Below are 17,132 nucleotides of genomic sequence, written 5' to 3' on the forward strand. Positions count from 1 at the left end.
TTTAGATACTGCATGTATGTTAGAGATCTATTATCAAGACAATGCCATTCAGACCACAAATGTCAGACTCTATGATAAAAGCAGGACCCAGCATAACACTTTGATAGCTGAAATGAAACTTTGGAAGAGCAGAAGAGACAAAAGACACAACTGCTACAGAGTAATCAATAAGATCGCATTTAGACTTTTGAATCAATGTGTTTCCTCATTAAAACTAACTGCTGCTGAATGTGTGGTGGGTGACCCTGGCTGGCAGCTGAGCACCCATCCAGCTGCTCCCTCGCTCCCCAACCAAGTGGGATGGGGGAAGAAAATAGGAAGAAGAGGTGCAAGAAAACTCATGGGTCTAAATAAAGACACCGATTCAAGGTATTGAGAAACAAAGATGACAAACATTCAGACACTTAGGGAAAGTACCTTTCCTCTCCCCTTCCCAGGCTGCTGCCCTTGTTATCACCACAGGTTACACTCAGTCTCTTTGGCAAAGCAATGGGTGGTGCAGGATGTTAGGGGCAGGGTGTAGTGGTTCCTTTCTGCCACTCCTTGTTTCTTACTCTTTTCCTCTGCTCTGGTATGGGTTCCTCCATGGGCTATAGTCTGCTCAAGGTGCACCTGCTCTGGCACGGGTTCTCCAGGGCCTGCAGTACCTTTGGGGGACTGTTGTGGAGTCAGCCAGAGCTGGCTGTGACTGGCATAGGGCAGCCCCTGGCCTCCTCCCATAGAGGTAACCAGTGCAGCACCACCTCCCTCCTCCCCCCTGCTACCAAAATCTTCCTTTCCTAAAGGCACCCAATACAGTCTGCAAGCTTTCTTCTTAGCTGAGCAGAACACCTGAGACATAGGTCATCGTGTGATAGGAATACTATAACACACTTTATTTATGGACTTCATTAAAGGTCTGTTGTTTGGTATCTTAAGAGACAGGGTTTTTGGCCAGTTACATCCTTGGTCTGACTCAGTATGTTATGTTATCTTACTTAATGTCATGTTACCCTACCTCGCTTCAGCCTTCCACTGAAGATTAGGGGGACTCCAGAGGTTTTATAGCATTGAACAGAGGAACACACAGCTGTCTTTGGAAGTGGAGTGGCAGTAACTTGTCTGAGACCACAGAGGTGGCAGTGTTCAAACTGAGCAGCTTCAGGCTAAAGCTATATCAACACGTAATTTTCATTCTTTAACATGAATGCTGGAACGAAAAAAAAAATCCTAAACTTTTGCCGTCTTCATCCCCATGATCAAAAATTGCCACCATTTCAATAACATTAATCTGCTCAAATATTAAGCCGTTGAATGAGTAGTTTTGATTTAATGAATTTCTCTCATCTCAGCTTATTTTCTACTCCTCTTCTAGCTTTAATAGCTAGCTGCTTAATATGAGAGCTGTTCCATTTCATTACCTTTCTCCTGTTTTTTTCTTGAGGTGGAACTAATGCAATGCAAATTGTGATGCCTGTCTCTGATTTTTCTATTAGGCGACTTAGAATTCCATACAGCCTGTGTTATTGAGAGCAGAGCTAGAAATAGATTTGAATTTATGATGAAATCCTGGAGTTTGCAGTATCTCAAGTTTGGGGATTTTTTTTTGAACAAGTAATGACATTCAATGATATTCAAGTTTTTGATGGAGGCCTCTTCTGCAAAGTATGTTGCACACACGTAGCAGGTCTACTCTTTCCACCTGATGCAATTCCAGAGCAGCTGCCATATAAACACAGCTAAGCGTAGCATGAGCTCAGTGGGGCACTAGAGCTGCAACAGCGCAATGTGAACAAGTTTACAGACACTATTAAACTGCTGGTTGGGCTTGGCAAAACCAAATGTAGGAAATAGTTGAATGACTTGTATCATGCCAGAAGGACTGGGAAGGTATCTATTAACACACATTGGTGCCTGGAGAGCTAGAGCTACCTTAGCAATCAGAGCAGTTTCCTCTTTGAGTAAAGAGGAAATAATTTTTGGATTAAGCTCTGCAACATGTGTGTATGCTCTTCTGAGTATGTAGTCTGTGCAGGAGATGCTGCAAATTGCTGCTTTTGAAAACAGCAGATTTGGCGTGCATCTCAACTAACACTTCTACTTTATTTGTTCCTCACTTTTGCTTTTATTTCACAGCATAAAACTTGAAGGAATTTGCAGGGCTGTTGTACTCAATGCCCTGGCCAGTCATATTAAAGAGAACCCCTTTCACCTCTGTCTTAAAACCAGTGAGTTTCTTTACCCCAGTATTTTGAAAGGAGGGATGTTATGCAGCCTTATCTTTCTGTTGGTTTGAGACCTTATTCCCAAGCAACATTTTCAATGTGTGCATAGCCAGCCTCTCTCCATTTACAAATCAGTTGTTGTTTCCCTGCAGTAAAGATAAGATGTTTTCCCTTGAGAAGTTTGCTTCACTTTTTGTAGAAAGCAGTATTACCCCTTGCCTTCTTTTACTTCAATGCTAAGCGAACCAAACTCTTTTCTTTCCCCAATCTACGACAGTGATGGCTTTCCTGATAGGAATGGAAGATAGAACTCTTTCCTGATTGCTGTAGTTCTATGGTCACATCTGGATTACCTTCAGCACCTCTGTATCCTCCCAAATGAAGAGCTGTCTTATGTTTTATTGCAGTATGCTTTAATTTCCTTTGCTGTCCTAGATCAGCTCAAAACTTGGCAATTCCTACCCTTTCCCTGCATTCTCTGTCTGCTGACATACAGCTTGCTTTGCTGATTGATCCTTTTTCTTCTATTCCCTGTAGCCCTCTCCTTATATGTTGCAGAGGAATGTATTCAACACTTCAGGTGCCTCTCAGAGGCTTCTTTTATTGGAATATGGATATCTTTGCCTGGATTAAACCTTAAACCTTCTTTACTAGAATGTTCCCCTCATCCCTACATAGAGATGCTTGTGAGAAAATGTCCAACTCACTGAAATGGATAGCAGTTACCATTTTATTAGTCAGGAAAAGGAAACTCTAAGGAGGTTTGCAAATGCAGAAGAAACAAAACGTGTAGAATACAGGAATTTGCAACACAAGAAAAACTGTTATTCCAGTTACTGTTTCCGGGAAGTAAATTTTTGGCTTAGCCACAAGGCCAGTAGGAAATCCTATAGAAGTGTTAGCCCATTAACATATTTGGTAACTATGCCTGAAAGGAAACCCTCAAGGCAAACTTGGCTTGTGAATACCCTATGAAATCGGAGAGAACCTCAAATAACCCTCATGAATCAGGAAATATCAGAGGATACAGATGTTGCATAAATGAATTGGTCAAGTGCCTGGAAGGAGGATGAGCCTGATTCTTGAATGGGACAACCCACTTCATTAGAAGAGAAATAATTATGAGGAAAGCTTTTAAGAAAACATATCTGTTCTCACACTGAGGCCAGGAATTTATTTTTTTTTTTATATATATACATCTCTATCTTGATTTAAAGGTTCCCACTCTCATATGTCAATGACATAATCAGGTTCCAGAGAACCTGTCAGAAATTCCATAAGAAGAACTGAGATTGTCAAACTCATAATCTTAAAACAGTATCATAATGTGATTCTTTTCACAGAAGAACACATGGAGGACTTTTTGTTAGGGTAAATGAATGGATAGTTTGGGAGAGCTGAATTTGTTTCATCATGGAGTTGTGATAGAGATCATTGTGTGTTTTCTTGTTGCGAGACTGAGAAGAACGTGCAACATGTGAAATTCAAAGATGTGTAAGCACGTAAAGAGAGAGAGGAAAGGTATCAGTAGAGTATTTTCCTATTTGCATTATCTATTTTTCCAGTCCTATTTCAATGCTTAAGAGACAAGACAGATGCAACCTTTGGCTCAGAAAGTCCATATACCGACTAATGTGGAAAGGATTTCTATTCTGAAGCTATTTGTTTACTTTCTTTTAGTGTCCACTGCTGACAATTCTCAGAAGATATTTGCCAAATCAACTCTTTGTCTGGCCAAGTACAGCTGTTCTGATACTGAGTTCTCTAAAGTATGTGAGGATACATGTCTGCAGATTTAGTCTATGTGATAAGCTATAATGACTCGTAGAAAGAACATCTTCGTACCTGCAGAAAGTGCTCCATCTGAGCCATGAAGTGGGGTGTTTACGGGTCCCAAATATCAGGGTTATGTTTTGGGAGTGGAGCTTGCAAAGTGGGAATGTGGAAGCCTTTCTACAGAATCCAAGCCTAAGACTCAGACAGCCTTTAAGGAACATTGGGTAAAATACTAACAAAACAAACAAAGGAGAGATGGAGAAATGCATGTGACATCTTCCAAGCTATAAAGGAGCACGCAGTACTTTGTGATCCAGATTTTTCAGTTGAAGTTACAGGCCAAGTTGGTGGTTTGTCCTGAGAGCATTTTTAATGCAAGAGTTTTAAAGCAATAAAACATACTGTGGCAATGGGTGTAGGAAGATATGCTTGAGAGAGCACTTTTGCGCAGGAGTGATTAGTTTGACAAGCTCTGACTCATGCTGAAACCATTGGGAATACTTGGAGAAGTAACAGGTTGCTAACATGAGCAAAGACTTTGAAATTTGCACCTACTTCCCTGAAACTTGGTACTTACCTGGGATCATTTTTATGAGTCATTGGTAGTTTTACAACTCATGGATAATGTGACCTCCCCAAACTCATGGTGAGAAATTCTTGCCACTTGATTGTTGTATCAGTAATTCATAATTCAGATATCACATACTTATATATTGGATCTTACTTAACAAGTGTTTAGAATGTCTGTTTAAAGTAAATGATTACTGAGGCACCCTGAGCTACAAATAGTAAGCTAGCATTTTTGTTGACATTTCCACATATTCCACAAATTTAATGCTTTTTGAAAATCTGTCCAGGATTTCTGATCTGTATTGATTGAAAAACATCCTAGCAAGCTACAGAGAGATGTCGTCTGTCTGGACTTCTGTAAAGCCTTTGACACGGTCTCCCACAACACCCTTCTTTCTAAATTGGAAAGATATGGATTTGATGGGTGGAGTGTTTGGTGGATGAGGACTTGGTTGGATGGTCACATCCAGAGGGCAGTGGTCAACATCTCAGTGTCCAGATGGAGATCAGTGACAAGTGGTGTCCCTCAGGGTATTGTATTGTTCCTGAATTGGGACCAGTACTGTTCAATATCTTAATCAACGTCATAGACAGTGGGATTGAGTGCACCCTCAGTAAATTTGAAGATGACACCAAGCTGAGTGGTGCGGTTGACATGCCTGAAGGACAGGATGCCATCTAGAGGGACCTGGACAGGCTCAAGAAGTGGACCTGTGTGAAGATCATGAGATTCAACAAGGCCAAGTGGAAGGTCCTGCACCTGGGTCACAGCAACACCTGGTATCAATACAGGCTGGGGGATGAATGGATTGAGAGCAGTCCTGCTGAGAAGGACTTGGGGACACTGGTGGATGAGAAGCTGCGCATGAGCCACATGTGCACTTGCAGCCCAGAAGACCAATTGTATCCTGCGCTGCATCAAAATAAGCATGGCCAGCAGGTCGAGGGAGGTGATTCTGCCCCTCTACTCTGCTGTGGTGAGACCCCACCTGGAGTACTGTGTCCAGCTCTGAAACCCTCAGCACAGAAAGACATGGGCTTGGTGGAGTAGGTCCAGAGGAGGGCCACAAAAATGATCAAAGGGATGGAACACCTCTCCTATGAAGACAGGCTCAGAGAGTTGGGGTTGTTCAGCCTGGAGAAGAAAAGGCTCCAGGGAGATCTTATTGCAGCCTTCTAGTACTTAAAGGGGGCTTATAAAAAAGGTGGGGACAAACTTTTTAGCAGGGCCTGTTGTGACAGGACAAAGGGTAATGTTTTTAAACTGAAATAGGGAAGATTTAGACTAGACGTAAGGCCAAAATTTTTAAAAATGAGGGTGGTGAAACACTGGAACAGGTTGTCCAAGAAGGTGGTAGATGCACCATCCCTGGAAACATTCAAGGTCAGGTTGGATGGGGCTCTGAGCAACCTGATCAAGTTGAAAGTGTCCCTACTTATGGCAGGGGGGGTTGGATTAGATGATCTCTAGAGGTCCCTTTCAACCCAAATTATTCTATGATTCTGTTGCTATGAAGAAGGTCAAAAAACCCTGCTGAAATTTTACCAAGGCAAAACACATAACTCATCTTCAATTCTAGCAAACTTCACGATGTATTTTTATCCAGATTCTGAAGTGGGTTTTTTTTTTTATCTGAACCACAGCAGTGTCAGAGATGGTGTACACATGACATGAAAGTCAGACACTAGACACCTAACACCACCAGTTTGTGTCTCCACCGGATTCTCCAGTCAAGTATCTCATTGATGTTTCCATTGAGTTTGGAATAAAGCTCGTTTTCAAAATTTGGCACTGGTATGAAAACGGTCTGATGCTTGGTGTTGAAAGAATATATTCACGCTTGCCAATTTATACTACAGTGAAAAAATAGAGATTATTTGGGGTTCAAAACAGTGGAGATAAAACTATGGTTCATATGTTGATGTTTCCATGACTTTTGACCCAAACACCCAGTGACACCTTGCAAGAAATGCCAGGGGAAAATTACAGCCCTAATTAAATGCTGCTGTTTTACCTTCAGAGAAACCTTTTTTTTTCTTTTTTTTTTTTTTTTTTTTAATTTACAAAAAGCAGAGAAAGTGAGGAAATCACTGGAGACAGGTTATGATTTTATTCATGTAGGGCACATATATTTGTAACAAGCTATGACAAAGTGACCTCAGTAACATATGAAGGATGTTACAGGATAGTCTACTCACTGGAGATGCTGCAATAGTGTTACAGTGTTATTTCCTTAGCTAGTGTACGAAGAGGTGGTATGCTGCTGTACAGAGAGATTTCAGACCCAGGTGTTTAAAGCTATAGAGACGCTTGGCTCCCATTAAAATACTGAATACCTCTGAGAATTTGGACCCAAGTGATCTATCCATCTTTGACAAGTCAGTTGTTTGATGGGAGCAACCAACTCTAAACAAGACCAGAAATAAGAAAAAAAGCAGAGCATAAGGGTAAATGTAAATTAATTTGCAAGGCAAGGAATCTTAGCCATAAATCGTGGTCCATTACAGTTTATCCATCAACTTTATTTTGAACTTCCACTGTTATCACACAGAAGGACATCCAGGAAAAAGGGAAGCAATCACTGCTCTTGCTAGTTGTCTTTTTTTCACTTCTACTTTTCCTGTTGAAAAAGAAAGAACTACAGAAGGTAAGTTGTGTCATAGGTACAATCTGCCTGGTTTTAGTTTGCATTGGTTCTCATTCTGCCTTTCTCTGCTTAAGAGTTCTTCTCTATCTGGTATTGTCTTCTTGTGAATGTAGGTACATACCAACCAAATCCCCTCTCAGTCTTCTTTTTGAGAAGCTAAACAGATTGATCTTGTTAAGACTCATCCTGTAAGGTACTTTCTCCAGCCCTTGAATAACTTTTGTAGCTCTTTTCTATTCCAGGGATTACTTTTCTGAGGACCGCCCTTCACCTCCTTACTTCTAATTGTTGTCCAATCCTTCTCCTGCCCTTCCTTCTAGGTTCTCTAGCTGCCCTTCTGGTCACAAAATCACAAAGGCAGTTTCTGCAGCAGTGCTTGCAGACTTTGACTTTGAGGTCCCTCCCAACCTTACTGCTGTCCATGTTATGGTCCCCAATTCTGCCAGTCCAACCTGCAATCATTGTTGCTACATGTATAAATTTGTTCTTGACTGTACTAGTGTCATAAAAAAAAAAGCCAGATAGATTCTCCTGAGGCTTCTGTCTGCATCATTATCTGCCCTTTCTCCCACCAGTATCATCTACAAATTTTGCCAGCAGTAGTTCTGTATTAGATCTTAGGTCATTCTCAAAACATTGAAGAGCAATTTGCCTGTCATCCACCTGTGTAGGAACCTTTATTCAATGATCAGCATTCTTCTCCGTTCATGACTTCTTGAGATTTTCCCTCCACTAATCCTTCGCTCATTTATCATCACTCTGTTCATATTACCATAGAAGAATTTAGCTTGGAAGAGGTCTCTTAAGATCAGCTGATCTAACCCCGACTCAAAACAAGGCCAGCTTTAGTGTTAGAGCCAGCTATTGTGTAGTGCTGCTCTTTAATGAGCATGTTGTGCTAAGTCAAACACATTATGGTCTATCCTATGTACTGAATTACCTTCACCAACCAAACAATGCTTCAGTGAGGATATGAACCCTGAAGTTACTTCCCTACCTATTTTCTGTATTTCTAGTGACCTGAAAGGTGTTTCACAAAACCTATTTTCAATCATCTGGTGGACTGACATTTATTGTATTTCCCATTAACGGAATCTCATAGCAACAAGTAAACAGGAAAATATTTGGTGGGAAAATTTGCACTTATTTACAAACAAAGGATTTTCTGCCCTGCATCACCCTTTGTCTGTTTCTCTCCTTTTTCCCTGACATTTGTGATTTTCCTATTCTTTTCTCAACATTTCCTTCTCCTGGTAACTCTTAATTTTTTTACCTTTCAAATTTCATCTGTGCTCTCTTTGGTGACATCAGGAATGAGCTGACATGAGCTGAGTTCTGTTCACAACGCATAGTCTGTACTATGCATTAGCCTTACAGCTGTGGGTGTTTTACCTATATCCATATAACACATACTTCTTCACTTTCCATTTTTGAGAAGTGCCAGTTAGTTTGGGGGGGAAGCTCATGCACAATCATTTTCATGATCAGAGTCTGAAGAAAGTCACAAAGTGAGAAGTGATGAAGAAAAGTTTTGCTCCTTTATACCTGGATGTATTAATTTTGTTTTCAGACTTGAAGCTTTTTCTTAAATATGAATAAACTGAACTTGTATTTAATAGACCAGGAGACAACTACTATTGTGACTCACAGTGATGGAATGTCCAGAAGGCCAAAAATACATAGGGACCCTGCAGGGTTACTCCTGCTTAACAACTCAAGACATCATCTAGAAACAGACTGTACTATCTATCTAACTTAGAATAAGCTACAACAAGTGAGGTACCCCAAAATAGAAGAGAAGGCATCAGAGGGGGAAGAGACCCACAGGGCAAGTTCCACAGGGCAACTTGTCTGAAGTCTTTGACTCTACCTGTGCTAGTAAACTACGCAGGACTAGTGTAGTCCTGGACCATCTGGCCAGAGCAAGTGTCACAGCATGACTCACCACTCCTCAGCTCCCTTCTTTCCAGCTGGGACCAGGTTGGTCTTTTCCATACTGCCTGCTGGTCCCAGCACCAGTCCTCTAGTCCTACATGTATGTCTTATTAAACTATTAGTTAATCAGCATTAAGTTTCCCCTCAGTGGCTGGCCCAGACACTAGGTTACCCTCATCCTTATGGTCCTTACCCTCAGCTTTTGATTCTAGAAATGCCACCTAGTAGCCCCCCTTTCAATCCCACATCAGTTAGTGACAGATTTGTCATCCAGCTAAGGTGTGAACTTCTGTGGTTATCTGGTTCTTCGGAAATCTTCTCCCTGTTTATAAAGGACACATTATTACCCATGAATGTATTATGTGGATTAATTTATACAAGTACACATAGAACACATCCTATACAAGGTGTATTTTTCCCTTTCCAGTTCTGTTTCTAGTCTGCAATAAAGCACACACAGATGAGAAAATAGAATTGTGTGGTTTAAATGAATCCTTTCCATGCACCCCTTTCTAAAAGGCCTCTTCATTTGCTGCCTTCCCCATCTTCTTTCATTCCAGATGATCAGTGAGAAAAAAAAGTAGACAATTGTCTAACTGTCGTTAGGCAACTGTAAATATCATTCTCTTCAGTAATCTTCAATTACGCTGAAAGAACTCAAAGAGAAGGATGGAAGTAGATGAGCTTGGAGCAGAGAGGCCAAGAAGAAGACAAACTGGGGTTGTTCTTTGATGAAAGTTGTTAGCGACCATTGCAGTTCCAACTTTTTTTCCAATCATCGTTGCAAATTTTGTTATTTTTAAGTGCTAGGTCTGGACTGTGTTATATCCTTGATTCAGAGAATATGGAAAAGGTTGAGTAGATTCTCATCAGCTGTCTCTTTTGCAATCGAGGCAACTTGGTTAACATCCCATAGCTATGCAGCAGTGCTGGTACAGAGTATTCTGGCTCCAGCTTGTGTCTTTAACTTTGCAACAGGGTCCAAGATGTTCTTGCAACCTTTTGAATATCTGTGGTAAGGACGAAAGCTTGAAAGTAGCTGGTAGGTTCTGTGCCTGGTAACGATCAGAAAAAAGAATAATTAGGCAGCTAAAGGGAAAAAAACACTTTTTGCTCAGAAGTGGTAGACTTTCTTCTTGTGGTTGTATAGCAGAATTTCTGCTAGCACAGCAGGGTGCATTTATTACCTCTGAAAGCAAGAGCAGGCAAGTTTAGACTTGAATTTCTTTCATTTTACATAGGCCAGAGGCACAATATTACTGGAAGCTTTTCTAATGCTAGGTGTGTCACAAGGATGGGAGGCATGAGAAAGGGTGTGTTTTGGAAGACTGTGACTGAGCTGGGCAAAGGCCACTGGCCAGCTTCCTTTTCACACCAAAAGTGCAGCTGGCTTGTCATACAGACCTTTGGCCAGCTCCAGATTGAAGCTGCTAATAATACATTATTTTTTTCCTTTAGGCCTCTTTACAGCTTTAATTAAATTGTACTTGCGCTTGCAAAGTTTCGCTTCCTGGCATGTGCAGTTTTGTCTGTTCAAATTCTTTTATGCAAGTAGAAAAATTACAGGCCTACCATACTACACTTGTTAAGGCATGGGCCCAAAGCCCATCTCAGGCAAGTACTGGGAGTTCATGCAACCACAGAAGTCTTCAAACCAGAGGTGGGTTTACCAACAGAGAAAGACAGCGAGGAAGAGAGTGGGAAAAGGGGACTAAAGTGACAATAGTTTCTCTGCCGGCACTGGGTCACAAGAGAAAGGAATAATGGGCCTTAAGGGGAAAGATAAGAGGTAACGGGCACAAACTTGAACATAAGAAGTTCCATCTAAACATGAGGAGGAACTTTACTTTGAGGGTGGCTGAACACTGGAACAGGTTGCCCAGAGAGGTGGTGGAGTCTCTGTCTCTGGAGACATTCAAAACCTGCCTGGACATGTTCCTGTGGAACCTGCTCTAGGTGGACCTGCTCTGGCAGGGGGTTTGGACTAGATGATCTCCAGAGGTCCCTTCCAACCCCATCATTCTGTGATTCTGTGATTCTGTGGATTAATGGACCACGTACTACAATTCCCTTCAATCACATTCTACCCTACAGAGCTACCCTACTAAAAGCTTCACCTCTGACAAAATACCTCCATCACGTATAGGAGTGATGCTGAGTTTCCATTTACATGATCAGTCAAGCCTTGGTCACCCTGATAAAGCCTACAAGAATTAATTGGAGCAGAGTAAGGTGACCAAATTATTTACCTTTGTACATATGCAGAGAATCATTAGATTGTAATGAATTTCAGGAACTGGCAACCAGAGTGTATTTGAGGTGAGTGACCTAGAAACAAACTGTATCTCATTACTGTGAGCCATGATTTACTTAGTGGGACAATTTGTGGCCCATCCTGCTTTCCAAAACTGCCAAAATCTAATATTTTTGACACTGACCTGTGAAGTGTGTAACTGATACTTTAAATGAGGAACATGACAAAAATAGCAGAGAAAGCTTTTAATTATATGAGATTATTCTTAACGGGTACTAAATTTTCCATAACCTCAGACTTAGGACTCAACATTTCTGATTTCAGTAATTTGCAGTCAGATAATTCTATGTCTGTGGGCAGGAGGGATAAATTTAGATCTGAAATGAATGACATACATTGTAATGAGGTGCAGGCAAGGTAAGGGATCATCAGCAATGAGGTATTTAGGTGGAGATGAACTGGAGGGCAATCCAGGAAAGATGAGGCAAAACACTGTATTTGAGGACAGATATTCCAGTCACTTTAGGAAATGACGAATAGACGTTCTCTTCCAGATAATATGAAAAATGGCTGGTAAGCCATTTTCAAAAGATGATTATGTAAGTGGCAAGGGAAAGGCAGGACTAAACATGTGGGATTAAGGAACCTGGAAGCTCCATGTTGAAGAATGGCAAAGTAAGATCTTTACTTTTTAGATGTTCAAGAACAGCTCAATAGAAGGACTGTACAAATATGTTTCCAGATGGAATGAATTACTAAAAAGTTTTCTTAGGTTTTCTCTGGAGCTAGTAACAAAAAGGACTCTTATGAACCAAATCACTGGCACCCCTAAGAAAAGGACAAGTCAGTTTGGTTCATGAGATACCTGTCATGTTTTTGAATGCTGCGGAAAATGACCAATCCATTGCAGGAGTCAGTGAAGAGGAAGTCTTAGATTTTAGTAATTTTTAGAAGTAGATTTCAGATTCACTTATTTTTCCTACCTGTGTCTTGTATAATACTTAATTGTCACAATACTCAATATCCATACATTTCTGTTCTTTTAGCTTAGTGGTAAGGACATATTGCATGTATCATATTGGGTGATATTTCTTATCTGGTCAAGAATCTATATTGTCCCCCACCAGGTGAATTTTCAAGTAGTATAGAGGCAATCATTATTAATAAATCTAAGCTAAAAGGTCATGTCAAAAATGTTATTCTTTAGAGAAGTAATAATTTGACAACTTCTGGATCTGTAATGACTGTCGTTTCTGTTGAGTAACAAACCTGAAAACTGAGCAGCCAACCTCCCCCTTCCTTCTACGCTGCGTATTGTCATTAGCTGACTTTCAGTATTGACACAGAAAGTGAAGAACCACCTATCAATTATCAGAAGGTTTCCCTTCTGAGTGCTCATGCAAGAAGCACTCCAGGTGACTTTTAGATGATTCACCAGTTATCACTACTTGAGTCACGCATCCCACTGAGTGGGTGAGACTATGAACTTCTTTGTCTTCTGATATGCTGATTTGCTATGACAAAAAATTTCCTTGTGGCATCCAGATTTTTCACAAATCCGTGTGAGGAAGGAACGTGACAGAAGGTCTGAGAAACAAAGTACTTCAGGGATGGTTGCAAGAGCTGTGATAGGAAAAGTAACTTCTGATTGGACATTCCAAGTCAACATCTCTTGTGGCAGCTGGGTTTCAGCCAGTGTTATAGACCACTAGTGATAAAATAAAGCAGGTCCCCACACAGATACTTCCATAAAGGGACAGCTACAATGGCACTCACCCTTGGGTGACTCTTCTCTAATGGAGACATAGGCATATCTGTAGCTGTTGTAATCTCCAAAATCAAAGTCAAGAAAGCAGCCTGGAAGGGTGGGACTACAGGAATGGACAGGACAATTTTCTTACTAGAGACTTTTTTCAAGCCCTCTCTATCCTCCTGATTAAAAACACAAATGAGTACATTTCTGCAAAATGAGAAAATTAAGTTTATGTTTTTTCTACTGTCTAAGAATGGGAGCTTTTACTCCTGAGAGTTGGCAACGAGGCTTTTCATTGACTGATTTATTTGTAACTTACTTGAAATATGAAAAATCTCAACAACTGGCATTCATCAGAGCAACACAAAACTCACATTAATAGTTAAAAATAAAAAATGCTCCCCTCCTCAGTAGTAGGCACTGCTGGACTACCTTGGCAGGTATTGATTTCATCCTGGGACGCTGCAGTGCTGGCTGTTTATAGACAGAAACCTGGAGGAGAATTTGGACTTTGTTGGTGTTGACTTGCCATTCACCTGCAATGCTCAGTGCCTCTGCGCACGTGTGGCTGTGGTGGTGACAGTGAGGAGCCTGGTACAGGAGTGAGTCTAAGAACACCTAATGCAGAGCTTCTTACAGCTAAGCATAACAAAGCCAAGTTTTAGTCTCAAAACTCTGCTTATGCTGGGTGTGCAGGGGTCGTTGGATTAGAAAATGTGGGCCACAGAAGGACTTCAGAGACATAAAAGTGATGTAGGGACAACAGGCACTAGCCCAACGGCAGAGGCAGACAAGTAGTTATGATCAAAACTAACCTACACTGCTCAGGTTCTTGCCCTGTGCCATTAGATATATATCAGAGCAAAGGAAAAGCTTGCTGAATAACCTGTGGAGTCCAAAAAATACACAGGATGGTGCAACAGTCAGGGAGGTGAAGCAGACAAGTTAAGTCTGTGTTAGAAGTACTGGAAGAATAGCAGGCTTCACTGAGTAGGCTGTCCTCCTGCTCACTTTTGGGCTTACCCTACAAAAACTGCCACCTGTCAACTGTTAAAAACCCCTTTCTGGAGTAGGAAATGCTTCTCCTATAAATGTCAGCAAAAGCAACATTGCTTCACATGTGAACTCCATCTACAAAAATGTGCTGTAGAGGATCCAGAGCTGGAAACTTTCTCTTTACATCAATTTGCACTGTATTCACTGACTAAAAATGTGGAAAAAACACAAATTGCAGTGAATATCATGAGCAATGGGTGAAGAGCATCCTCCACCTGTGGTGGTTGGCTGGGAGAGGAAAAGAAGATTTTCCATGAAGATGTGGCCAGTTTCTTTTTTGTTGCATTTTTGTTTCTAGGGTTTTTGGTTTGTTTGTTTGTTTTTGTGTTGTTTGGTTTGGTTTGGTTTTTTGGTGTTTTGCTGGTGGCTTTTTTTGGGAGGGGGAGGGTAGTGCTGTTTGTCTGTTTTGCTAGAACAAACATTTATAATTTAGTTTTTTTTTTTTATAATTTATAGTTTGTGGCTCCACAGAGATTCCCACAGCTACAGAATACAGCATCTTTCAACTCAACTAAGCCTCCTACCACTGAGGTTCCGGCTTTCTCTAAACTTTGAGAAAGCAACAAGATGTGTAGGTTTGTTTTTGTCTGTTTGTAAGTATTTTGATGGTTTCTAAATGGTAATAATTTGAAATATTATTGCTTTTCTCTACGTAATTTGCCTATAATATAACAGCTAAATATATTCTTCCTCACCAATGTACAGGGAAGGTTGTTGCTGCAAAATATATCAGGTCATGGAAGAGTTCTGGGATGATTTTCATGCCTCACAGAGCATTTTGCATGCAGCCTATGTTTCATCATTTTTATGAGAGGCCAGGTGTGTAGGGAGAGGTAATAGCTTGTACTGACTGATTGATGTGCTAGGGAAAATGACACATTTCTAGGCACACACATCCTTGACTTTCAATGTGACTAATGAGTACTAGACCCAATACCAAAAGAAATGAGTGACCAACCACTGAAGGTTGGAAGCAAGGAATTTTAAACTTGATCTTTTTTTGGTCTTCATTCTGGAAATTTACTGTAATTACCTGGTTGGGGGGATACTGCACGCATAAAGCCAAAAGTTGATTAATGTTCATTTTAGAGCAAACAGAGACAGGAAAGGCCAATGTGCTCCACAGCTAAAAATACACTTTCATTGAGGGACATGACATCTGTGGATTTACAAACCAAAAATTATTTGTGAATAATGATTAGCAACCCTCATATAATTAGCTTGCTTCAGCAGTGCCTGGTTATCCTTAAAGGCAACAATTGGTGTTGACTTTCAGACCAGTAAAGCTAATCTAAAACCACCTGTAAACCCAGGCAAGCCTGCTTTGCTTATTGGGAGCAGCTGCCTAGCTTCTCTAGGACATTGAACTAGAACTGTGCAGTAAAGCAAGGTTATTTTAAAATAAACTTTGCAAAGCTGCAAACACTTATCTTTGTGTCAGGGAAACCCCTCAAAATAAGTTTTATTAGAGATGTATGGGTTTTCTCTGAAAAAGCATCCAGTAGTTTATTTGATGCTTTGGCTATATCCATTGCTCTGAGGAGTATCATCTTGTAAACAGAATAACACTGTTCATAGATACGAGACAGAGCTAAAACCTAGGATGGAGTACTTTGGTCATCTGGTCTGACCTCTGTAATCTGGTCCATGTGGTTTCACTGATGTATCCTGCACCACCTTCAGATTTTGCTCTTGAGTTAGGGCACATCTCTTAATCTGGGGTTTTCACAGGAGGGAGAATCCCCCATGCCCTTCATTAAGATTCTTCTGAACCCTCATATCTCCTCAAGGTGATACGTATAATCAAATCAATTGAAGACTCCTTTTGGTTAGATTAAATGCACGGGAGGAAAGTGTAGTCACTTGGGATGAGATGTATCTTCTGCTACCTACACATGAGGAGCACCTAGTCTAAGGTAGTTTTCTACAGTCCTCTTGCAGTCAATGAGGAAAGATGATTCATTCAGAATATTACTCATCCAACTTGTTTTAGACACATCTCTTAGAATGAGATGAATCATTCTCTGGAGACGCCTATCTGCCTCTATGGATTGCATTTCTATTTTGGACTAGGTACCTTGCTTTTTGGTGGCTGAAATTAGGTGAGATGACTCTCACCGTCACTGTTATCCAGAGCATTAGCTCTTGATTGTTCCTTTCTCTAGTTTCATCACCCTTTTTGAAATGTGTACCAAAACTGAATAGAACTTGCAATTTTCTCTCTAGCACTACAAAAAACTCCTAATGTTGCTTCCCTACTTCTGTATAACCTTCCCCATCCTATACACACAAAGATAAAAGTACACCCCTTAGGCACCACATTATACTAAAAGCTCATGTTCAGTTAAATACTGGCCAAGACTTTTGGGTCCATGTTCCAGTCATTAGTCTCACAAAATGTTGATGTGTTATATATTCTCCATTTGTATTGAGGCTGTAGCATGTGAAAATAAAAAAGGCTGCATTTTTGAAGGAGAAAGAGGGAGAGAGAAGGAAGCAGAGTGTGCTCCTTAAATAAAATGAATATAATTTACCTTCACCTTGCATACCATGCATTTTATCACTTTCTCTAATACAAAACATGACACCTTTGACCAGAGGTTAAAATATGCTTTAGAAATACATCTGATGTAATAATTCCTAGTGCTCTTTGAATCGAGGAATATGCGAGGAACAGAACTTTTCTTGTTCCCACTTTCGGGGATGAAATGACTGGTCTAGTGACTTGCACCAGCATCAGAATTAGAGCTCATCCACATGGTATTTTTTTAACATATTATCTTTGCTGTTGAGGAAAACTTGAGATTTTTTTGTCCCGGTTGTAGTTCAGTCAACCAGTACGAGATGGCAGAGGTATGAATGCCCAAGCAGATTCAACAGGAGCAAGAGTGAAATGTGGTAGAAAATTCAAAGAAAAGAGTAAGAAAAAGTAGATA

This window comes from Numenius arquata, chromosome 1, assembly GCF_964106895.1.
Source record: "Numenius arquata chromosome 1, bNumArq3.hap1.1, whole genome shotgun sequence".
In the NCBI taxonomy this organism is placed as follows: domain Eukaryota; kingdom Metazoa; phylum Chordata; class Aves; order Charadriiformes; family Scolopacidae; genus Numenius; species Numenius arquata.